Raw genomic sequence first — 26,674 nt, forward strand, 5'->3', positions numbered from 1 at the left:
AGATGGTTGAGGTCGGGAGGGGGCCTTAGACTTAGACTTCTCAGGTGACTTAGAGGTCCCCTCACCCACTTGTTTCTTCCTAAGGTGTAACAATGTGATCCAATAGGGCAAGTAAGTGAGCACCGGAGCCACCAACACCCGAAATAAAAAGCACAGATATGGTGAGAAATGAAACCGAAATGCCAAGTTCTAGAGAAGTATGGAGTTACCTTGGTGCCATTGAAGTATCTTTTGGCTAGGGCTTGGCTAGGGCTTCGGCGTGCAAAGAGAAGAGATGAGTTGAGGTGTAGGGAAGAGTCGGCTAGGGCTTCCGCGTGAAAGGGGAAAAGAAAGGATCGGGAAGATTTAAGGGAGATGATGGGTGTCCAGGTGTTGAAATGATCGGACGGCTGTCCGATCAGGAGATATCAGGAACCTCCTGATCAGTCCCTGGACCGATCAGGGAACATTCTGATCGGTCTGTAGACCGATCAGGAGACGATCAGTAGTCGCTGATCGGTCCCTGGACCGATCAGGGAACTTCCTGATCGGTCTGGAGACCGATCAGAAAATGATCAGTAGCGGGCTCTGGCAGCCAGGCTGACCTGATCGGTCCCCGGACCAATCAGGTAACTCTTCCTGGTGTACAAAACGAACCTGATCGGTCCCTGGACCGATCAGATTAAAAACAGAAGGGTGGAGAGATTTTTGGATCGGTCGACAGACCGATCCACCTTCTCCTGATCGGCCTGTAGATCGATCAGTGTCTGATACTTAAATTACTCCAGTAATTTCAGTAACCGAAATTCGTAGAGATGTTCGATAATTCATAGAAATTTCTCTAGGAAAACTTCCAAGTTCAGTACCTAGAACCTGAAGAATCTATAGGCATAACTATTTCCTAAAGATTATGGTCTGAAATTGTTTATAGCCCGAAAGTTTCAGACATTTAGAAAACAGACAACTTAAGGCCTGAAAACTGAAATTTTCGACCTTGTTATGTTCAGTTTCAAGTTTGTCAAAATATAACCAACTTGCTATCATTCTTTCAAGGACTTGTCCTAGTTTCAATCAAAATCATGAAAAGTATCGTTCAAATGTATCAAACAGTCCATCAACCAAAGTTACATAATTTCTAGGTAAAGGTCCAACCAAGTTTCCTTGGTTGGAATATATGAGTAAGATCTAGGAACCAAATACATATGAAATATGTAATGGTCTTCCCCATACTCAATTTATGTCTCTTCAACCCAATTATTCAAGAGATGCATGATACATTTTGAATAATTCGGCTGATCCTAGCATCTCACCCCATTTCTAGCAAACAAAAATAATTTGTTAAACCTTATAGTTTGTGTGAGATGTTCCCAAGTTGCCCAAATTAATTTCCCTTTTTCTCTTGTTGTTTTAATTGTCCTTATTGATCATGTCGTGGTCCTAATTGTTGGTGCGGAAAGCATCCAACGATCGAACCTTAGTTTTGATAATGACAAAGGATTCAAAGTTAAGTTTGTGGTGATCTAACGTGTTGAATAAGTGTTTCAGGAAAGTCCTAGCTGCGGTTAGGCAAAGGGAAAATCCTAAGGGGTGGTAACCTTAGGTCCTAGGGGGCGGTAACCCTAGGTGAGGGAAAACCCTAAGGGGTGGTAACCTTAGGTCCTAGGGGGCGGTAACCCTAGGTGGAGGAAAACCCTAAGGGGCGGTAACCTTAGGTCCTAGGGGGTGGTAACCCTAGGTGGAGAAAAACCCTAGGGGGCGGTAACCCTAGGTCCTAGGGGGTGGCAACCCTAGGCGGAAAGTCCAGTCGGTCTGGAGGACCGGACTGGCATCAGGTTATCTCTCCTGAGGGGAGTAGGTGAGGACGCGTTCCCCGTAGAGGGAACAGTAGGCGTCGGGTCGACCTAGGGTTTCCGGTTGGAAATCCGAAGTCAGACTCGGACAGTCCGAAGACTGTCAGCTCTTTTTCACTTATGAATTATCAGATTCTAACATTGTCTTGCAGGGTATGCAATTGCTCGGACTAACCTTGTTTTGCAGGAGAAGCGACTCCTGGAAAAAGGAGGACCGGGCGCCCGGGACCAAACTTTATCCCCTGCGCGACTTCACCACGTGGAGCAACCTAGTTGGCTGGCCACGTCACACTCCAGGCGCCCGGAAAGGCCCCAGGCGCCCGGAACCTCATATAAAAGGAGGGTTGAGGTGCAGCTTTCAATACAACCATCTTCTAAGCATTCTCCGTGCGACAAGCTGCTAACGTCTCGACTCAGAAGTGCTGCAACGACAATTCGGAGCTTCAGCTTTATTCTTTTTATTGTCGGTACAATATTCTTTACTGCTTAAATTGTACTTAGCGTGTAATAGCTTTTACGAATTATAGTTGTTGCCCACCGGAAGCGATCAAGGATCGCGGGCCTTCGAGTAGGAGTCGTCACAGGCTCCGAACGAAGTAAATCCTTCGTGTCCACTTTATTTACTTTTCTGCTGCGTTATTTCTGAACAAGTCTTTACGATTTCGAAAAATGAAATAGCCACGAGCGCTATTCACCCCCCCTCTAGCGCTTTCGATCCATCAATAGACCTATTGAGCCAAACACATTCCCAATTCTCTCCTCAAATGACTAAATTCATTTTCCGGAAGAGGTTTGGTGAAAATATCGGCTAGGTTTGACTTTGACTCAACATATGTGAGTGCAATGTCTCCCCTAGCTACGTGATCTCTAATGAAGTGATGACGCACTTCAATATGTTTGGTCCTTGAATGATGGACTGGATTTTTTGTTAGTTTTATTGTACTGATGTTATCACATAATACTTGCACTCCCTTATATGAAAGCCCATAATCTTCTAGGGTGTGGATCATCCACAACAATTGTGATACACTCTCCCCCATGGCAATGTATTCAACCTCGGTTGTGGAGAGAGCAACGCAATGTTGCTTCCGATTTGACCAACTAACCAATGATGAACCTAAAAATTGGCAACCCCCACTAGTGCTTTTCCGATCCAATTTGTACCCAGCATAATCGGAGTCGGTATAACCTATCAAGTCAAAAGACTCCGTACGAGGGTACCAAAGACCTACTCTAATTGTGCCCTTAAGGTATCTCAGGATTCTCTTAACTGCAATTAAATGAGATTCCTTGGCACATACTTGATATCTAGCGCACATGCCCACAGCAAAAAGTATGTCCGGTAGACTAGCTGTGAGATATAGAAGACTACCAATCATGCTTCTATATTGCGTTAGATCAACTGGTTTTCCATTCTCATCATTGTCAAGGCGAGTGTTCGTCGCCATTGGAGTGGATACTTCCTTAGAGTCACTCATTTTGAATTTCTTGAGCATCTCTTGAGTGTACTTCGTCTGATGGACATAAATGCCATCTCGAGTTTGTTTGATTTCAAGTCCAAGGAAGAATGTCAATTCTCCCACCAGACTCATCTCAAACTCACTTTCCATGTGAGTGATAAATCCATTCAAATAACCCTTGTTATTTGAGCCACAAATTATGTCATCGACATACACCTGGGCTACAAATATGTTTTCACCATCTCTACGCAGAAATAGTGTTGGGTCTATTTGACCTCTTACAAAACCCTTTTCTAGTAAGTAAGTTGACAACCTTTCGTACCATGCTCGAGGTGCTTGTTTAAGCCCATAAAGAGCTTTCTTGAGCTTGTACACGTGGTTTGGAACTTCGGTATTCACAAACCCCAGTGGTTGTTCAACATAGACCTCTTCTTTAATGAAACCATTTAAGAAAGCCGATTTAACGTCCATTTGATAAAGCTTGAAGCCTCTATGTGCAGCAAAAGTTAGCATTAAACGAATGGACTCTAATCGAGCCACGGGAGCATAAGTCTCATCATAATCGAGGCCTTCGACTTGACTATAGCCCTTGGCTATAAGTTTTGCCTTATTTCTTACGACTTCTCCCTTTTGGTTTAACTTATTTTTGAAGACCCATTTGGTTCCAATAATGGTGGTCATCTTAGGTCTAGGAACTAAGTCCCACACTTGGCTCCTTTCAAATTGACCTAACTCATCTTGCATAGCTATGATCCAATCAGGGTCGTGCAATGCCTCATCAACTAATTTTGGTTCGATTTTTGAGATCAAGGCGACCTCATTAGACTCATTTCTAAAGAATGATCTAGTCCTAACCCCTTGTTGAATGTCTCCCACAATCTGGTCTTGGGGATGACTAGAGGCTATCCTAGATTGCCTTGGTGTTGGCGGTGCCTCATGAGTGGTCTCACTAGACACCGGCAAGGGCTCAGTATCAGGTAAAGGATCAGACTGAGCCCTCTCTTGCCTTTGCTCATCATCATCGGAGTCAATTTCGACTCTTTCTATGTTCTGATCAGTTAAATTTAAATTTCTAAGTTCAAATTGAATTTCTCCTACATCCCTTGATTGATCATTTGATTTAGGAATTTCTTCAAATGCTACATCTGAGGAATCTTCAATCAATTTAGTCCTATTGTTGTAGACTCGATAGGCTTTGCTAATGAGAGAGTACCCGACCAGTATCCCTTCATCAGCCTTAGCCATGAACTTTCCAAGATGATCCTTGGTGTTCAAGATAAACACCTTACAACCAAACACCCTAAGATGTTTAATTGTAGGGGGTTTCCCAAACCAAAGTTCATGGGGGGTCTTTCAGTATTTACAGCTTCAGCCCATAAGTAGCTCGGTAGTGAGTACTCATTGAGCATGCTTCGTGCAGCCTCTTGCAAGACTCGGTTCTTTCTCTCCACAACCCCATTTTGTTGTGGGGTCCTTGGAGTAGAGAACTCATGCCTATATCCTTTTTCTTGACAAAATTCTAAAAATCTATGATTTTGAAATTCTCCACCATGATCATTTCTAATTGTTGTTGATTTTTCATTTTCAGTTCTTCTACAAAAAGAAACAAAAACATCTATGGTTTGATCCTTATTTTTCAAAAAGAAAGTCCATGTATATCTAGTAAAGTCATCAATGATCACTAAGCAGTATCTACTTCCATTCAATGAAATAACATTACTGCAATCAAACAAATCCATATGCAATAAATCTAAAGCAGTAGATGTACTTACAACGCTTTTACCTTTATGAGCCGCTTTTGTTTGCTTACCCTTTTGACATGCATCACATAATTTTGTCTTTTGGTACTTGATGCTTGGTAAATCTCGCACTAATCCTTTGTTGGCCAGCTTTCGAATATTCTTCATGTTCACATGGGCCAACCTCCTATGCCAAAGCCATGATTCTTCTTCTTTTGATATGAAACACTTAGCAGAGGCATTAGTAGCACTTTTAAATGATACTTGATAAATGTTATCTACCCTTGTGCCTACTAGTACCGTGTCAAGTGTGTCAATGTGTTTGACCAGACATTGACTTGAATGAAACTCAATTGTGTAACCTGTATCACACAATTGGCTGACACTTAGGAGATTAAAGGTCATCCCCTTAACTAGAAGGACATTTCTGATTTGGAGACATTCGGATATATGAATATCTCCAACTCCTATAATCTTAAGGCTACCATTATTACCAAAGGACACATTACCTCAATTTTTGGTTTGAAGGGTAGTAAAGAGTGACTTGTCCCCGGTCATGTGCTTGGAGCATCCACTATCAACAAACCAAGTTGATAGATGCTCCCCCTTGACAAATGCCTACAAGACACGAAAGATCGATGTTTTAGGTACCCAAATCTTGGGACCTAATGCATCTACAATGAAAGACCTAGGAACCCATGCCTTGGTCACACCCTTCCTAGTCTCATGAACCCTAGAAGCATGTGATCTATGAAATTGGGTTCTAGACACTAAGGAAATAAAACTAGACTCCTTAGGTTGATATCCTAACCCAGCCTTGTTGTAGACCGCCCTTTGGGCATTTAGAATCATATCTAAGGTCTTAGAGCTAGTTGAGAATTTCTCAAGCATTTTCTTGAGTTTCTCAACTTCACTCTTTAAGGCCTTGTTTTCATCCTCAAGAAGCTCTTGATGTAGGTCATCAACCTCATCTTCCCTAAGAGTCTTCAAGTGTTCTACTTCATCTTTTAATAATTTGATTTCAGTTTTTGACTTCTTAAGCAAAGTAGATAAATGTGCAATAGTTTTATAGCATTTTTCTAAGTGAGGAGAAGTTACCTCTTCATCATCCGAAGATGATGAAGCCGTGGTTGATATATCACTTCCGGAATCTGACTCCTCCCTTGCCATGAGTGCTAATTGACGAGTGCTTTTCTCTTTCTCTTCCTCCTATGAACTTGAGGAGGATTCATCCCAAGTAGCTTTGAGAGCTTTCTTCTTCTTAGCCCTTTCCTCCTTCTTCTTGAGTTTTGGACACTCGCTCCGATAGTGTCCTTTCTTTCTACACTCATAACACGTAACATTAGTCTTATCAACATTTTGATCAATAGACTTACCTTTCCCTTTGTATCTCCGGCTCCTTCTCATGATTCTTCTCACGAAGTTGGCCATCTCGCTTGATGATGATCCACCTTCATCATCGGACTCGGAGGAGGATGAGGATGTAGGAATTTCTTTCTCCTTCTTCTTTTCTTTCTTCCTTCTTCCATCCTTGCTCTTTTCTCCTGCAACTAAGGCAATACCTTTCTCTTTTTGACCCTTGTTAGCAAGTTCATGAAGTTCCATTTCACAAAAGAATTCATCTAATTTAACAATTGAAAGGTCCTTGGAGACCTTGTAGGCATCTACCATAGATGACCACAAGGCATTCCTCGGAAAGGTTTTGAGAGCGCACCTTATGAGATCGCGATTCTCTACGCGTTCATCTACGGAATGAAGACCATTGATGATCTCTTTGAACCTTCCGTGTAGTTCACTTACCGTTTCGTTCTCCTTCATGGTGAGATTTTGTAGTTGGTTTAGGAACAAGTCTCTCTTGGCGATCCGAAAGTCTCGGGTTCCTTCTTGGAGCTCGATGAGCTTGTTCCACAAATCCTTTGCGCTCACAAATGGACCTACCTTGACGAGTTGATCTTTGGCTATCCCACATTGTAGAGTGACCACCGCCTTGGCATCGGCTTGTCCTTTGCGAGTTTGCTCGGTGGACCACCTTGACGACTCGAGTTCCTTACCTTCTTCGTCCTTCGGAGGTGTGAATCCTTCCTTGACCGAGAACCACATGGAGATGTCGGTCTTGAGATAATACTCCATACGGCTCTTCCAATATTGGAAGTCCGCTCCGTCGAAGTAGGGTGGACGATTGGTGCTGAAACCTTCCTTCATAGCCATCTTCTTGCTCTTTAAGGTGTTAATCCGGATGAAGAGCGCCTTGCTCTGATACCACTTGTTAGGACCTTCGGATGGCTAGAGAGGGGGGGGGGGGTGAATAGCCTCCACTAAAAACTCAATCTATTCCTCACAAAAGCTTGTTAGCACAGCGAAAATAAACAAAAAGAAAACTGATGCAAGGAAAGAAACACAACCCACAGCTTACACAAGTATGTACGAGGTTCGGGGATAACTTGCCCCTACTCCTCGGCGTGTCCGTAAGGTGGACGATCCCTTGATCTTTCGGTAGATCACACCCCGGACAAATTCCGGCTAAGTATTTCTCCTTCTCAGTGGAGTAACCTCTCCACAAAGTCACAGAAATGATTTGAAATGAAGTACAAGACTTACAGAGTTTTGTGGCTGAAAGAATGAACAAATGAACTTACAGCCACGATGAAAGCAACGCGCACAGACAGAAGGATTCCTCAGCCAATAGCTCAACAACACAGCACCCTTGCTTCGATTGATAGAGAGTTTCAAAAAATCTTTCGTTTTCTACAAAACCTCTCTTCTTCCTCCTTCTTATTCCTCTGCTTTCTTACTATCTTCAGCTAGAGCCGAATCACTGTCACCTGTATCGAATCACTGCGACCAACTCAGGCGTCACCAATCACTCTTCCTCCTCATCTGGTTCTCTGAACTCACACCAATACCATCCATGGTCTTCACTGGTGTCTCTGAGTTCGAACCAATGAGCAAGAGTCAAGCTGTTGCCAACTGATCGCAGCCAGTGAACGTTGATGCTTCAAATGCACCATTTGCAGCGAAACACAGTAGAAAGATCACTTGGTCTTATTCTTCTGATGGAGCTAAATTTGAAATTAACCATTGGCACGACACCTGCAACCTGTAACTTAAAAATCTCACAGCAGATGATTTGATCAGTAAATCAGAAATCGCAGAGAAAGACAAACGACATCGTTGTGGATCGGTCATCAGACCGATCCATAGCCTTCCGGACCGATCAGGACATATCCTGATCGGTCTGGGATGATTCTGATCGGTCTGTGGACCGATCAGCCTATAGGTGGATCGGTCCACAGACCGATCCCCTATGGTTTTTCAGAATCCATCGCTTCCTTCTGATCGGTCTGTAGACCGATCAGATAACCCATAGAATGCTTCTGTGTGGTTACTGATCGGTCACGAGACCGATCAAATAATCCACAGATTACTTTTGTGTGGTTACTGATCGGTCTAGAGACTGATCAGTTCACTTAAGGTATCACTGGATCGGTCTGTCGACCGATCCAGTCAACTAAAGTATCACTGGATCGGTCAACAGACCGATCCAATGTCTCTGTGTTACTTTTAGAGCTTCCCAGCCCTAAACCCTAACGTCTTCCTGGTCTAGAGAACGAGCTACCAAGCCCTCTCTGACTTAGTCTGGAGAACAAGCTACCGAGCCCTCTCCGACTTCCACGTCCGGTCCAGAGATCGAGCTACCGAGCCCTCTCTGACCTGGTTCGGAGAACGAGCTGCCGAACCCTCTCCGACTTCGTCCGGTCCAGAGAACGAGCTACCGAGCCCTCTCTGACCTAGTCCGGAGAACGAGCTGCCGAGCCCTCTCCGACTTTGTCCGGTCCAGAGAACGAGCTACCGAGCCCTCTCCGACTTCGTCCGGTCCAGAGAACGAGCTACCGAGCCCTCTCTGACCTAGTCTGGAGAACGAGCTACCGAGCCCTCTCCGACTTCGCGTGCCAAGTATCCGTACTTGGACTTTCTTCTCCTCATGATCAACCTTGATCATTAATCAGTCTTAGTTTAATTAATATCTAATACAAACTTAAATCAGTGTCAATCATCAAAACAACTGCCAGGTCAGACTATATTAACAATGGACACCATGCACCTGTCGCGGCTCCGGCAGCGGCTGCCATTACCGCTCCACGGCCCTCGGCTAGCAGCCTCCATCCGCCAGTACCCCTAGCATAGGTTCAACACAATTTCTACCATCGGAGCATTCTCCTCTCCTCCTCTCTATTGCTGTCCTCGGGCCGTAGCCTACTGAGCTGCCCCCACGCCTTACAGGGTCAGCTCCACCATCTTTCGCAACCCTATACCAGCTAATTCCACGAGCTAGTGGAGCCTACTTCGTTCATCTCCCAGTGATTTAGTGTGTTTCGGCCTTCGCGTCGTTATCCTGCCCTAGTCCATATGCCGTGTTCTAGCCTTTGCATTGCTATTATGTTTCGGCCTCCGAGTTACGGTTGAATCCCGATTTATGTGTCATCGTCACTATGTTCCGGCCTGTAATCTGAGGTTGTATTTCAAACTTTCTTCTTTGTGTCTAGCCTTCAAATTGCTACTATAGCCCGGCCTGCATGCCGAGATCCTATTCCGGCTTGCGTGCCGATGTCCTATTGTGCACCTATATTTTACCCTGGTCTGTGTGTTGATGTCTTATCTCAGCCTGGGTGCCAATGTCATAGCTCGACCTGTGTGCCGAGGTCATATCAGGTGATTTAGTGTGTTTTGGCCTTTGCGTCGTTATCCTGCCCTAGTCCGTGTGTCGTGTTCTAGCCTTCGCATCGCTATTATGTTTCAGCCTCTGAGTTACGGTTGAATCCCGATCTATGTGTCGTCGTCACTATGTTCCAGCCTACAATCTACGGTTGTATTTCAAACTTTATGCTTTGTGTCTAGACTTCAAATTGCGGCTATAGCCCGGCCTGCGTGCCGAGATCCTATTCTGGCTTGCGTGCCGATGTTCTATTGTGCACCTATATTTTACCCTGGTCTACGTGTCGATGTCTTATCTCAACCTGGGTGCCAATGTCATAGCTCGGCCTGCGTGCCGAGGTCGCATCAGATTTCGTGCCACTGCGTCCGGTTCCTCGTCGTTATATCTAGCTCTCTAACCTGATCAGAGTCATCTACTCTTCCGGGTTACGCAACTCGAGTAGCGTCCCATCCGAGGGTGCCCTCCTGGGCCAGGGTACATTCTTCATACTCACCCCTTATTTATTTCATTATTATATTATTAGCTTGTTACTCATATATTCGTTGGATCTGCCTCGAGCCTCGGGGTTCCAAGGACAGGGGGCAACCCGGTCACTGATTGTAGGTAGCGTTGACCAGAGGACTTCTGACGACTTGGTCAACATAGAAGTCATCTCAGCATACCCCCCTCCAGGACGTCGCGACTCCGTCAACATTCCATCCACCTCACTCGGCGGTTCATCTGACTCAGATTCCGGACAGGATCAATTTGGCGCTACTTGTAGGAATCTTCTCCACCTGTTCTAGAACGTGAAGACGGATGACATCGGGAGGTTCTCTCCCATTATCACAGTCCCAGAGTATTTCTATGAACTTATTATCTTCTCTCATCACTCCACAGGTATTCAAGAGCTGAGGGATTAAGTTGGAGCTTCAGCTGGTTGACAGGTTAATTTTTCCATTATATTTTTTCCTTAATTACACGGGTATTTGGGAGTCAAGATATCGAGACCAACCCTCAACCGGTTGGCACAACTCCTCGATCAGGACGCTACGGGCTCTGCTCTCTTTTTTACGATTATAAGATCTGCTATACCTCCTTGATAAGAGTAAGATCCTAGTTCCTTGATCAAAGACTAGAGCCTTCGATTTTTGATCGGACACTAGGGGCCCAGCTCCCCGATAAGACATTAGGGGCACAGCTCCCCGCTCATACACTAGAGACACAGCTTCCCGATCAGTGACTCGTAGTACAGCTTCCCGTACAGAATCTAGGGGTCTCGCTCTTTGATTACAGGCTAGGGGTCTTACTCTCCGATCAGGGACTAGGGGCCCAGCTCCCCGATCAGGTGTGTTATAAGCTTTGCACCCTTCACCATGGGACTCTGCATCCTCTTACTAGTGTAGGCTCTGCGTCCTTCACCATGGGGCTCTGCATCCTCTTACTGCTATAGGCGCTGCACTCTATCACTGATATATGCTTTATATTCTCCACCTGTTTTGCATTCTCTTACCTCTACAGGCTCTGCTCCTTTCACCCACGGTGTTCTGCTTCCTTTTAATGCTACGGACTTGCTCCCTTATATGGCTAGGGGCTTCACTTCCTTTGATGGTCATGGCTCAGATTATTCTCTCCTTGACTCCGCGGACACTTGGGAGTCATGGGGTCGACACTATTTTTCTCCATGATTTCATGGTCATTTTAGAGTTGAGAGACCGAGACAGATCCTCAGTCAGTTGACACCACTCCACGGTCAGGTATGATAAAGGCTCTCCTCCCTTATATTGCTACGGGCTCTGCTTCTATGGACTTCAGGGCTTCACCTCCCCCATTCGGGGTCGAGATATCACCACTGGTCTCTGACCAAAGTATCATCACCGGTCTCGAATCAGAGTATCACTAACTATCTCTCAGTCGAGCTTCTAGACCAATCCTCGGTCGGACTTCTAGACCAATTCTTGGTCAGGTGTCTATATTAAGTCCTGGTCAGAACTCTAGATAAAGTCTTGGTCAGGCCTCCAGATTGCTTCTGGGTCAGGCCTCCAGATTGCTTCTTGGTCAGGCCTTCAGATTGTTTCCTGGTAAGGTCTCCAGATCAAATCCTAGTCAGACCTCCAAATCACTTCCTGGTCAGGTCTCTAGATCAAGTATTGGTCAGGCCTCCAGATCACCTCTCGGTCGGGATTCCAAACGCTCGCCTCAGTGTGAGTTATAACTGAGCATGCTCTCACGCCTCCAAACTCTCACCCCAGTGCGAGTTATAAGTGAACATGCTCTCACGCCTCCAGATTCTCGCCCCAGCGCGAGTTATAAGTGAGCATGCCCTCACGTCTCCAGACTTTCGTCCCAGTGTGAGTTATAAGTGAGCATGCTCTAATGCCTCTAGACTCTCGCCCTAGCGTGAGTTATAAGTGAGCATGCCCTCACACCTCCAGACTCTCGCCCCAGTGTGAGTTATAAGCGAGAATGCTCTCGCGGCCAACGGCCTCCCGGTCGGGTTCCAGACTCTCGCCCCAGAGCGAGTTATAAGTGAGCATGCTCTCTGATAACATGTATTTTTGTGCATTATTTTGGCTCTTATTACTTAGCATTTTTACTTTCTCACATGCTTAATTTTATGTTTATACTATATTTTATGAGTAGAATTAATTTTGGACTTAATTGTAAATTTCCTACTAATTATGGAATTTAATTTCAAATTTTATGTGATTTTATAGGAAATTCAAAGAGCCATGGATTAGGGTCGAACTGGATCGAAGTTGGCTTGATTTGGAGGCCAAATGAGGAAGATCAAGCTGAATTAATGTGGACTGTTGATCAAGATCCAGTGAAATCTACCCCTTCAGTCAGATCGAGTGATCCAGCACTTCATCCTGATTTAAAGCGATCTGGACCGTCCATAGAGATCATCCTCATCCAAGTCAAATTCATCTCCAATTTGGATCAAAAAGAGAAGCTCAATGCTCAAGCCCACTTTTAAAGCCAAAACTGAAGCCCAATTTCATAACCAAATTTCCTTTTTTCTTATTAGATTCGGATCGGATCCCTTTCCTTACCCAAACCTGAAACCCATTAACCCATTAATAAAACTCCCTTTTCTCCTCACCCGCACGGCACAAAACTTCCTGATCGCGTTTTCTTCTGGCCGCGAGCTAGGGCAGCGGCGACGGCAGAGGCGATCACGGCAGGGAGCAGCAGGCGATAGCGGAGATTCCGACCAAATCCACCTTGCTGGAGGGGTTCTCCGGAAAGATCCTTCACCTACCAGCAACCTTCCGAAAGCTCTACCTACTGGGGTTCAGGCTGGCAGAGCAAGAAGATGCAGCGTCGACAGTAGTCCATCTGCAATTCCGATCAACTTCCATCCGAGGGGGTTCCTTGGTAGAAGATTCGTTCATTCCATCATCATCGCCGAAGGTGCAGCGACCGACAGTGAGATTCTGTTCACCGATTTTGGGGGTTCCGAGTCGGGTCTCCGTGTGACGGCGGAGATAGTCGTTGGTATCGGAAGAAGTTGTGTGGATTGTAGTTGGAATTTTTAGTTTATTTCATGTTTACTGTTGATGTTTGTTAATTCTTAGTGAATGGTTGTAGCAAACTTGATCTTCCATGTTTAGATTGCACACACTTTACCTAATTTGATCTACTCATATAACATGTTCGATGAAATGCTTCAACCAATAATTAGGTTTATTTGGATGCATTTTAGTTCGGTTAATTCTTGCTTTGTCTTGTTCTTTCAATTTAGTTGAGTTCTAGTTTCGATTGAATGCAATTAGGATAGATTAGTTTAGGTTTTGTTTCATGCTTTAGGCTTCATTATATTCTTAGTTTCGTTAATGCTTAATTTCATGTTATGCCCATGGAAAGATAATCTTGTATCGTAGTGTGACAATGCAATGTAGGAAAATCTTCAATGGTTAGTTAGGATGGATATAGTTTCTTTATTTATATTGTCTTTTATTATTTAGATTAGATTTCATTGAATGCTTTGTCATTTCATTTCTTAGTTTAATTGTGTTGATAGTTAATCCATAGCGTAGTGTGACAATGCGTTGTGGATTAATTATTCACACCTAGTTAGATTTCATTCCAGCATTAGATTAATTTCGTACTTGTTTTGCCTTTCATTTGTTAGATTTATAATCAAAATCCTAAACCCCAAATTCATATTAAAAATCCCAAAAATAGAAATAACATACTACCATAAGTTTACCATCATATCGTTGCTTTCGTTGGCGGACGACCCGAGTCATTCCTATGCTACATTAGCGTAGGAGGGGTTTGGTACTTCAGTGATTGACGCCCAATTTGCGACAAAATTGGGTAAAATCAAATTGGCGCCGTTGGAAATCAAGAAGAAGAAGTGTGTTGTGGTTGGCCGGCCGGCCAGCGGCGGGGAAGAGAGGAAGAGAGGCCACCGGCCGGAGGTGAGGAAGAAGGAAGGAAAGGGGCGCTCTGGAGAAGAGTTGACGCGAACCCTAGCTCGTGAGGAAGAAAGTCACGCGAGAGAAGATGATGTTCGGCACTGTGCCTTGCGGGTGAGAAAGAGGGATTTCTTAAAGGGTTCAGGTTTTGGGTTAAGGAGAGGAATCCGAATCCATTAATCAATAAGGTTTGAAATTGGGTTAATGAATTGGGCTTTTAGATTGGGCTTTAAAAGTGGGCTTGAGGATTGAGTTTGAGATGAGGCTTTAATTAACCCTTAGATGTCTTGATCTCGATCAATGGCCTAGATCTTCCAACTTCCTTCCCTACAAATAAGATGCACATTTTTTAGATAAAATACCAGAAAATATAGGAAAAATTATATCAACGCTCCTGTAGGACCGTTAGATTCGATAGAGGGGGGGTGAATATCGATTCGAAAAAACAAGAGTTTAAACGCAGCGGAAAAGTAAAATAGACACAATGGTTTTACTTCGTTCGGAGCCTGTGACGACTCCTACTCGAAGGCCCGTGGTCCTTGACCACTTTCGTTGGGCAATCACTAGCAATTCGGAATAATAATTACAAAAGAACCGTACAGGGAATGCTAATGAAACTGAAAAACAAATACCGACAAAAGGGAAAAGAACGGAGCGTAGTGTCGGAGCTTTGTTGGCGTCGCACTGAGCGTCGAGCAGCAAGACCAGCAGTAGAAGAGTTCTCAGCTTGATTGATTTCTGAAGCTCCTGCCTGGGGCTTCTTTTATATACTGTTCCGGGCGCCTGGAGTGTGACGTAACTGCTCAAACCAAGATGCTCCACGTGGCGACGACTTGGCTGGATAAAATTCGCCTTCCGGGCGCCCGGACCTCCGGGCGCCTGGACCTCCGGGTGCCCGGACCTTCGGGCGCCCGGACTACCTTGTTCCAGAAAACTCCCTTTTCCTGCAAAACAAAGTTAGTCCGAGGCAAATGTATATCCTGTAAAACAGATTGTCAGCATAGTTAAAGTTCAACAGATAAATAAAAAGAGTATGACTTAGATTCTGTCTCTCCGAGACCGGAATCTAGTCACGATCTCGACTTAGACATCCGAAATGGATCTAAGCCGGATCGACGCCTAATGTCCCCTTCCCGGGAACGCGTCCTCACAGTCACTCCCTTCTAGTGACTTACCTTGCTTACCTACCAGACGTCCGGTCAGCCCGTCGACCCGTCTGGACTTCTCGCCAAGCGTCCGGTCAGCCCGTCGACCCGCTTGGACTTCTCGCCAGCTATCCGGTCAGCCCGTCGACCTAGCTGGACTTCTCGCCAAGCGTCCGGTCAGCCCGTCGACCCGCTTGGACTTCTCGCCAGCTATCCGGTCAGCCCGTCGACCTAGCTGGACTTTTCCTGCACACTTGATCAAAGTGTCAGACAACAACACAACTAACTTAACCTATTTGTCATTCATCAAAACCTGGGTTAGACCGTTAGTGCTACCCGCACCAACAATCTCCCCCTTTTTGATGGAATGACAACCTGGTTAAGTTAGTGAAAACATATGCAAGAAAACAACATGCATTTATGTGGTTGTAAAGTTTGTTAGTTTGTATTTTCAAATTGGTTTAGCTAACTTAACTAACTTAACCACCTAACCCTCCTCCCCCTTTGGCATTCATCAAAAAAAAAATGAACAAAGGTAAATAACCATAGTGAAGAGTTACTGTAACAGGTAATCAAATTTTGAAAGATAGCTAAGTTTGGTTCAAAATTTGAAAGATAAAAGTGCAATTTTTAACACCAAGTTAAAAAAATAGTCAAGTTGACTTGGGGTAGACAAGTTGAGTTTTGAAAAGTTAAAGTTAATCAAGTTTAACTTTTCAAGCGTGTAGAAATTTTCAAGACAGGTTTTTCAAATTTACTTTTTATGTTTAAGTAACATTTACTTTTCAAAAAGGTAAGTTTTTCAACTTCGATTTAAAACAAAGCAAAAATTAAACTTTTCAAGAAATAAATTTTTTGTCAAAATTAATTTTTAAGGCTAATTTTGGAAATAGTTAATTTTTCAAATCAGGTTTGAAAATTAGGTGGGATTAAACTTTCACATTTTTCAAATACTTAGTTAAATTTAACTTTTTGTAGATCAATGTTCAAACATAGGTTAGGTTTTAAAAGGCATTTTTCAGACATACAAAATTTGAGTTTATTCTCCCCCTGAACTTGATACTTACTCTAACCAGCTGTCTAACCAATTAGCTACTAACTGACTATCAGAAGATAGTAGCTTTCACTTGGTTAGTCAGATTAAGTTAATTATAACCAGTCAGTGTTTGACTTGACTGATGAACTTTAATCTGATTAATATCTGAATTGTATTTAACGTCCAGACTTATGTTGATGCACTGAAATAAGCATCTTAAGTCCAGACAGTTGGCCTATGCATCTCACCCCTTTCTATGTTTGTCAAACACAAGCAAGGTACACCTAAGGTGTTGGTGAGATGCTCAAAAACTAGTCTTATGGGTACATGCTTTCTAAGGATTCAAAACTAGTCTAAGGCCAAAACTGTTTTTGAAAATTTAAAAATGGAAAGTTTTGAAAACAACCAAATTTGACTTATAATTTGAAAGAGTGATTTTTGAAAGCAATTTTGAAACTTAAAATTTCTAGTCTATTAAGCACATTCCTAATTTTCGGCGTAAGTTGCTAAACTCACTTTCAGGCAGTGGTTTTGTGAAAATGTCAGTTAAATTTGATTTGGACTCAATGTATTTGAGTTCAATATCACCTTTAGTAACATGATCCCTGATAAAGTGGTGCCTAACTTCAATATGTTTGGTTCTTGAATGATGCACAGGGTTCTTGGTTAAGTTAATTGAACTTATATTATCAATTAATACTTTTACATTTGTAATGTTTAAGTTGAAATCTTTTAGAGTATGCATCATCCATAGTAATTGTGCAACACATTCACCTATGGCTATGTATTCTGACTCAGTTGTAGATAGAGCAACACAATGTTTCTTTCTACTAAACCAGCTAACAAGTGATGAATCTAATAATTGGCATCCTCCACTTGTGCTCTTGCGGTCTAATTTACATCCAGCATAATCTGAGTCAGAATACCTTATTAGTTCAAAATTATTGGTTCTAGGATACCAAATTCCTACATTTATTGTTCCTTTAAGATATCTAAAAATTCTTTTAACTTGTGTCAAGTGGGATTCCTTAGCACAAGTTTGGTATCATGCACACATACTAACTGCATCGGCTTGCAGTTAAGTATAGTAGGCTACCTATTGCACTCCTATAATATTTTAGGTCAACTGATTTTCCATTTGGGTCATTATCTAAGATTGTGTTTACTGCCATAGGTGTTTTTATTTCTTTTGTATTTTCCATTCTGAATTTTTTAAGTAATTCTTTAGTGTATTTGTGTTGATAAATGTAATTTCCCTCATTTGTTTGTTTGATTTGTAATCCTAAGAAATATGTTAATTTTCCTACTAGGCTCATTTCAAATTCTTTTTCCATTAGATTAATAAATTCCTCTAAAAAATCTGAATTTGTTGAACCAAATATTATATCATCTACATAAATTTGTGCAATAAATATGTTTGAATTTAATGATTTAACAAACAAGGTTGGGTCAATTTGACCTTGTTTGAATCCTTTAGATGTTAGGTAGGATGTTAGCCTTTCATACCATGCCCTGGGTGCTTGTTTAAGTCCATATAATGCTTTCTTTAACTTAAATACATAATCAGGGTGTTCTAGACTTTCAAACCCAGGAGGTTGACCTACATAAACTTCTTCTTTTATTAGTCCATTAAGAAAGATAGACTTAACATCCATTTGATATAGTTTGAACCCTTTATGAGCTGCATAACTTAGTAACATTCTAATGGATTCTAATCTGGCTACTGGGGCATATGTTTCATCATAGTCAAGTCATTCAACTTGACTAAATCCTTTGGCAACCAGCCTAGCCTTATTTCTAGTAATTTCCCCAGTTTCACTTAGTTTGTTTCTGAATACCCATTTTGTTTCTATTATTTTCTTATTCTTAGGTGGTGGAACTAGGTCCCAGACCTCATTACGCTCAAATTGGGCTAGTTCTTCTTGCATAGCTATTATCCAATCTGGGTCTAGTAGGGATTCATCCACAGTTTTGGGTTCAATTTTTGAGATTAATGAAATTTGACTTAGGTTTCTAAAGGATGATCTGGTTTGAACTCTTAAGTCTGGGTCACCGATTATTTGATCAATTAGATGATTTGGGTTAACCCTTATTGTTCTAGGAGGTTGATTCTCTTGATGTTGTTCGTCTTCTTCATGACTTAGAGTTTGGTTGATTTCTGGAACAAACTCAGGTGTTTGTGTAGATCCTATGTCTTGTTTAGTTTCTTCAAACTTTACATTAGTAGTTTCTTCAATTTTTAAGGTAACCTTATTGTAAATTCTGTAGCCTCTACTATTTAGGGAATATCCTACAAAAATTTCATTTTCAATTTTAGAGGTGAATTTTCCTAAGTGTTCTCTTGTATTTAAGATGAAAACTGGGCACCCAAATACCTTAAAATATTTTATATTTGGTTGTTTATTATAAAACAGTTCGAAGAACGTTTTGTTATGAGTTTTATTTATTGTTGTTCTATTCTGTACTAGCGGCTTCTGCCCAAAAGTATTTAGGTAGGTTATACTCATTTAACATTGTTCTAGAAGCTTCAAGTAAGGTTCTATTTTTCTTTCTACAATTCCATTTTGTTGGGGTTTTAGGGCATGAGAACTCATGATGGTAACCATTTTCTAGACAAAAACTGTTAAAGTGGTGATTTTTAAATTCTCCCCCGTTGTCACTCCTAATTCTTTTAATTTTAATATCTTTTTCGTTTTCAATCTGTTTGCAAAAATTTGAAAAAATTTCAAAAGTTTCATCTTTATGTTTTAAGAATTTGACCCAAGTAAACCTAGAATAATCGTCTATAATTACTAAGCAATATAAGTTTCCATTTATAGATTTGACTCCATGGGAGTCAAAAAGGTCTAAATGTAGAAGTTCTAAGATTGAGGTAGTTTGTGGTTGATTTGTTTGTTTGTGGGTTGATTTAGTTTGTTTGCCTTGTTGACAAGCATTACATATGGTTGAATCTAAGTTAGGTAACTTTGGTAAGCCTTTTACAAGTCCATTTAGTTTACTTATATTTCTAAAGTTGGTGTGAGACATCCTCCTATGCCATAACCAAGTTTCTTCTTTTTGTGTTAAATAACACTTAATGGAAGAAATGGTTAAGTTGATGACATAGATGTTGTCTTTTCTAAAACCTTTTAGGCTTATGGTAGGATTATCTAGATGTTTGATTGAGCATTCTGTAGATAGAAATTTGACCTTATACCTAGTATCACACAATTGACTTATACTTAGAAGATTATATTTAAATTTTTCAACAAGTAAGACATTTGTAATTATAAAGTCTAATTTTAATTCAATATTACCTATACCAATTACCTTGAGTTTGCCGTTGTTTCCAAAGGCAACTGTTCCTAGGCTTTTGTAAGTGAGTTGAGTGAACTTGGTGTGATCTCCAGTCATATGTTTGGAGCAACCACTGTCCAAAATCCACTTGGTTTCCTACAGTAAGTAGGATTTAAAGTTAGTCTTTTGAGCATGTATTAATTTAAGTTTAAAATTAAGATTTTGAAATTAATTTTTAAGTTAAAATTAAAATTTTGAAATTAATTTTTAAGTTAAAATTTTGAAATTAATTTTTAAGTTAAAATTAAAATTTTGAAATTAATTTTTAAGTTAAAATTTTGAAATTAATTTTTAAGTTAAAATTTTGAAATTAATTTTTAAGTTAAAATTAAAATTTTGAAATTAATTTTTAAGTTAAAATTAAAATTTTGAAATTAATTTTTAAGTTAAAATTTTGAAATTAATTTTTAAGTTAAAATTAAGATTTTGAAATTAATTTTTAAAGTTAAAATTAAAATTTTGAAATTAATTTTTAAGTTAAAATTAAAATTTTGAAATTAATTTTTAAAGTTAAAATTAAAATTTTGAAATTAATTTTTAAGTTAAAATTAAAATTTTGAAATTAATTTTTAAGTTAAAATTAAACATTTGAAATTAATTTTTAAGTTAAAATTAAAATTTTGAAATTAATTTTTAAGCCTTATTCATCTCACCCGAACTATATTATCAATTAGGGAATCCTATGATTTTGTGAGATGAAATTGGTTTGATTACAGACTTTTGGTTTAACTTGTGTTAGATTCAGACTTAGCTTTGGTTTCCACAAATAGGCATTCTTCGGATAAACTTCTAAGCTTGGTGAGTCACAAGGACATCATTAGAAGTAACCAACCTTTCGAGGTTTTCCGAATAGTTCTATCCACGGAACTTAGTACTAAATCTTGGTTTAACTGGTTAGGATTCGTTTAAGGGTAGCTTCGGTCAGTTCCACTTGGCCAAATGCACCAGATCGAAACCATATCTTTCTATACATGCGATGCCCAAGTTTCCCTAACGTACTATTATCCAAAAATTTCACCAATACCATGATTCAAGTTAAACTTGGTCTCTAATTCTAATTGCCCTGCCGGGTTTGTTAGTTTTGGGTTACCCTGTCGGGTAAGTTAGTTTTGGAGGTGCCAGCTATTCTGGAGCCTCCCCCTGAATTATTGGCCATTAATTTAAGTTTTAATTTTAGGCTTGTGTCGATTCTTTTTATAGTTATAGTTAACTTGGTGATAATTTTGTTGTTTCTTAAACTGTTTAGATTTTGAATTTGATTTAGGTTTGTATTTTGGATTTTGGTTTGGTTTATTTAATTTTATATAATGTATTTTTTCTTTAGGTATATAATATTGATTAAGTCCTACTTGCGTGGTCAGACACGCTTTCGGAACCCAAGCTAAATTGGTTGACTTGTATTGGGTTATTAATGATTTGAAGGTTTTATTTGAATTCGACTTATATCCTAGTCCGGTTTTATTATAACATGCTTTTTGATTATTTAGGATTAAGTCTAGATTTTTTGATCTTGTTGTAAATTTTTCTAGCATTTCTTTTAAATCTTTAACATCATTTTTTAACGATAGATTTTCCTCTTCAAGTGTCAGATCTTGAGTTGGATTCGAATTTTTTAATTGTTCCTTGAGGTTTTGATTTTCCTCAAGAAGTGATTTGTTTTCATTTTCTAATTTAGTTAATTTACTATTTAAACAGGAAATAATTCTAAAAAATTTTTTGTTTAAATTAAAGTATACCTCATTCGGGCCTTCGGAAACGAGTACGGACTCGTGGCTTGTTTCGGGTTCAGACCCATCTTCATCTTCCGACTCGTTTTCTGTTTCGGCTTCGCGGGCCATCAGTGCGAGGTGGCTTTGATGTTTCTGCTCTTCTTCCTCCGATTCGTCCGAGGAGTCGTCCCACGTTGCTTTGAGTGCCTTCTTTTTGGTTGGCTTTGGTTTGTCGAACTTTAGTTTTGGACATTCGTTCTTGTAATGTCCCTTTTTGTTGCAGCCGTAGCAAGTCACGTTCTTTTGTTCTGAGGGAGAGCTGATCTTTTGAAGATCCTTTTTGCTGAAGCTCCTCTTTCTCCTAGTGAACATTTTTCTTACCAAGTTCACCAGGTGTTCTTCGTCTTCAGAATCTTGATCGGAGTCTTCTTCAAGTTCAGGCTTGCTTTTCTTTTCTTTGGAGGAACCTGCAAATAGAGCTATACCTTTCTTGGCTCCAGCATTAGTTTGTTCGTGTAATTCTAATTCACAAAACAGCTCGTCTAATTTTAAGTTGGAAAGATTCTTAGAAATTTTGTAGGCATCCACTATTGATGCCCATAAACTATTACGTGGAAAGGCGTTTAAAGCGTACCTTATTAAGTCTCTGTTCTCCATTTGGTGGCCTATCGCATGAAGCCCGTTGAGGATGTCCTTGATCCTCGCGTGTAGTTGATTCGCTGTTTCTCCTTCCTGTATTTTTATATTAAAAATTTTATTTAGAAGCAGGTCTCGTTTAATTTGTTACCTTAGCGTCGCTCGTTCCCTCGTGCAGTTCGATCAGCTTGTCCCATAGCTCTTTAGCGTTTTTGTGTGGACCGACTCTGTTCAGTTCTTCTCTTGTCAATCCGCACTGTAGAGTGTTGATCGCTTTATTTTCTGTTGATGCTTTTTTCTTGAGATCTGCTATCCAGTCTTCAGGATCCACTAGATTCTCGGCGTTGTCCACTGGAATTTTATAAGGTTTCGTAATGCTCATCCACTGGTCGAAGTCTGTTTTGAGGTAGACCTCCATGCGCTTCTTCCAGTAAGGGAAGTCGTCCCCGTTGAAGAGTGGAGGTCGCACTGTGCTGAATCCTTCTTGTTGGGACATTCTGTGCACAGGTAAATAACCAAAAAAAATATCCCAAGACTTGGTCTTGGATTAGTAGTGCGGGAAGAGAAAAATAGAAAAAAAATCTAGATTCGTGTTGCACTAATTTAAATTGATTAGAGAAATATTAAGTTAACGAAACACCAGTTTTAAAATTAATTATTGAGAAAAAAAACAAAAACAATTCACCCCCTGTCTGATTGGTGGTTGCACCAAATCAGAGTGGTACCGCTCTGATACCACTTGTAGGACCGTTAGATTCGATAGAGGGGGGGGTGAATATCGATTCGAAAAAATAAGAGTTTAAACGCAGCGGAAAAATAAAATAGACACAATGGTTTTACTTCGTTCGGAGCCTGTGACGACTCCTACTCGAAGGCCCGTGGTCCTTGACCACTTTCGTTGGGCAATCACTAGCAATTCGGAATAATAATTACAAAAGAACCGTACAGGGAATGCTAATGAAACTGAAAAACAAATACCGACAAAAGGGAAAAGAATGGAGCGTAGTGTCGGAGCTTTGTTGGCGTCGCACTGAGCGTCGAGCAGCAAGACCAGTAGTAGAAGAGTTCTCAGCTTGATTGATTTCTGAAGCTCCTGCCTGGGGCTTCTTTTATATGCTGTTCCGGGCGCCTGGATTCCTTCCGGGCGCCTGGAGTGTGACGTAACTGCTCAAACCAAGATGCTCCACGTGGCGACGACTTGGCTGGATAAAATTCGCCTTCAGGGCGCCCGGATCCCTTCCGGGCGCCAGGATCCCCTCCGGGAGTCCGAGGCAAATGTATATCCTGTAAAACAGATTGTCAGCACAGTTAAAGTTCAACAGATAAATAAAAAGAGTATGACTTAGATTCCGTCTCTCCGAGACCGGAATCTAGTCACGATCTCGACTTAGACATCCGAAATGGATCTAAGCCGGATCGACGCCTAATGTCCCCTTCCCGGGAGCACGTCCTCACAGTCACTCCCTTCCAGTGACTTACCTTGCTTACCTACCAGACGTCCGGTTAGCCCGTCGACCCGTCTGGACTTCTCGCCAAGCGTCCGATCAGCCCGTCGACCCGCTTGGACTTCTCGCCAGCTATCCGGTCAGCCCGTCGACCTAGCTGGACTTCTCGCCAAGCGTCCGGTCAGCCCGTCGACCCGCTTGGACTTCTCGCCAGCTATCCGGTCAGCCCGTCGACCTAGCTGGACTTTTCCTGCACACTTGATCAAAGTGTCAGACAACAACACAACTAACTTAACCTATTTGTCATTCATCAAAACCTGGGTTAGACCGTTAGTGCTACCCGCACCAACAGCTCCAAATAAATCTCAACTCATAAAGCATGATATAAATACGGAATTAAGTATACGAGAGAGTATAAAATGCCAAGTATCAGAGCCAAAATAGTGCATCAAAATACAAATTATCAACTCCCCCACACTTATTCTTGCTCGTCTCGAGCCAGTAAACAAAAGAAGAAAATAATTAGCACTGTTGCTGGGGAACAAGTAGCGGTGTTTGGTAATCTTAGGATTGTTTTTCTATTTTCTCTCTTTTCTTGTTTCTATTTTTTTTTGTGGTTGTAAAAATTCAAAAACATTGTTAGGGGCTTAATTGTTTCATCTCTTGTATGCATGTGTGCTATCTTGTCTATTTCCTGTGTCTTTTGATGATATTTGCATGAGTGTTTCAGGAAAGACCAGGAAATCTGTGTGTTATCAGCAGCTTTAGAGATTCAGTGTGATCAGACCTTCAGACTTGATGAGCAACATGGAGAAGAATACTGAAAAGACTCTCAGAGAGCTTTGGGCACCAGATTTGTCAGCTGATTCATTTTGCATCAGATATTCTGATTTAGATGCAGACTTCAAGTTATGGGAAATTGTTCATCTATTACCGAAGTTTCATGGACTTTTTGGTGAAGATCCTAACAGACATCTGCATGATTTGGAGATGATTTGTTCTTCATGGAACCTACTTGGAATATCAGAAGAAGATGTTATACTTAAAGCATTTCTATTTTCAGTTGCAGATTCAGCAAAAGATTGGTTGTATTGTCTCCCCCACCCAATTCAATTTCCAGTTGGACCGAGATGAAGAAATTATTTCTGGCGAGGTTCTTTCCTGCTTCTAGGATTGCAGCTATTCGGAGGAGTATTTGTGGAATCCAACAATTTACAGGAGAACCGTTTCAAGATTATTGGGATAGATTTAAAAGACTTGTTGCCAGTTGCCCTCAGCACCAGATAAGCGATCAACTTTTGATTATGTACTTCTATGAGAGATTGCTTCCCATGGACAGGAGTATGGTTGATGCAGCTAGTGGAGGGACTCTAGTTAACAAGACATCTACTCAGGCTAGAGGACTTATCGAGATTATGGCTGTAAATTATCAGCAGTATGAGACTAGACCGATGATTACCGAAGATGTTAATTCCTTTGCCAGTGTATTCCCAACCAAAACCCAATATCACCAGCCTGATCTTAGTATTATCAGACTCATCAGCAGGACAAGTATAATTTAATTGAAGGATTCGGGCGTGGGAACACACAACAAGGGAATTCTAATTGGTCCCAACATTATTAGCCTTACTTCCAGCACCATCAGCCTGAGCAGGATTTTAGGGAGCAGTCACAACAATTTTGTCAACATCAAGAAACACAATTTCAGCCAAAGACATATTCATCGACACAGTTACAGTTGCATTCAGATCAACCTACTGCATCAATTTATGAGGAGATGGATTGTAGAGTTTGTGATATCCCTGACTTTGATTCTGCTACTCTACATGCTTCTTCTAGTATTTTGTATCATGATGTTGTAGTTGATTTTGATTATGTTGTTGTAGATGATATTGTTGTTTCAGATATTCTTGATGTTGCAGGTGATATTGATGATGATGGAAGTGTAGGGGATGTTGGTTAGTCCTAGGAAAACGTACCGGTCTCCGCTGTATAAAAATTTTGTACAAGTATCGAACCATTCCTTAAATAACCTATTGTGTTCTTTAGAAGTTAAATTAGGAATCGCAGACAGAACTTAACATCATTAATTCCAAATTTAACCTACCTGTTCTTAATGATTTAGATTTGGATCGCAAGTGGAACTTAACACTATTGATCCAAATCCACCTATGTTATTAATTCCATTAAATATTAATTTCCAAAATTGGCTTCCAGGACTGCATGGTGAGGCACATGAATTTCTTGGATATGGGAGCAACCACCACCGACAAAATCTTTTAAGGAAAGTTAATATTTAATTTCCTTAAATAACTCTAGGTTAACCAAAAAGAACAATCGAATCACAAATTCGAAAAAGAAAACACAAACTCAAAAAATTAATTCGAAAAACTAGATCTAATGCCTCTTGTGTTTGAAATTCATACAAAGAAAAATAAACTAGCATGATGCGGAAACTAAATACTAGTAATACCTTTCTTTGTGAACTTTAATGACCTCTTGATCTTCTACCGTATTCCTCTTCTAACCTCGGACGTTGTATGGGCAACGATCTTCCGAGATGAGAACCACCAAGCACCTTCTTCTTCCTTCTAGGTTTCGACCACCAAGAGTCCTTCTTGATGGATAGGTTCGGCCACCACCAATGCTCCAAGGGATGCTAGAGACTAGGCTTCCTTTCTCTCCTTCTTCTCCTTGCTTGATCCGGCCACCAAAACAACTCCACCAATGAAGAGGTTTCGGCCACAAGAAAGGGAAGAGAGAAAGAGGAGGGCCCGGCCACACCCAAGGAGAAAAATATAATAGAGGTTCTCTCCATAAAGGCACCTCTACCCCCACTTTTATATTCCTTGGTCTTGGCAAATAACGAAATTTTAATAAAAACTTCCTTAATTCCTTTGCCATGAAAAAGAAAATTTAATTGATTTAAAATCAATTTCCTTTTCTCAAACCATATGGTCGGCCACTATTCTAATCCCAATCAAGGAAAATTTAATTCACACAAGAATTAAAACTTCCTAATTTATTTCCAGAAATTTATAAAAATTTCTCCAATAATTTTTCCTTTCATGGTGATTTGTAAAAAGGAAATTTTATAAATTAAAATCTTTCTTTTAAACATGTGGATGATTTTCAAAAAGGAAAGTTATCTCTAAAAATTAAAATCTCCTTTTAATCTACAAATAAAGAAAGATATCAAATCTTTTCTTAATCTTTTGT

The sequence above is a fragment of the Zingiber officinale genome, chromosome 3B (genome assembly GCF_018446385.1).
Source record: "Zingiber officinale cultivar Zhangliang chromosome 3B, Zo_v1.1, whole genome shotgun sequence".
Classification (NCBI taxonomy): domain Eukaryota; kingdom Viridiplantae; phylum Streptophyta; class Magnoliopsida; order Zingiberales; family Zingiberaceae; genus Zingiber; species Zingiber officinale.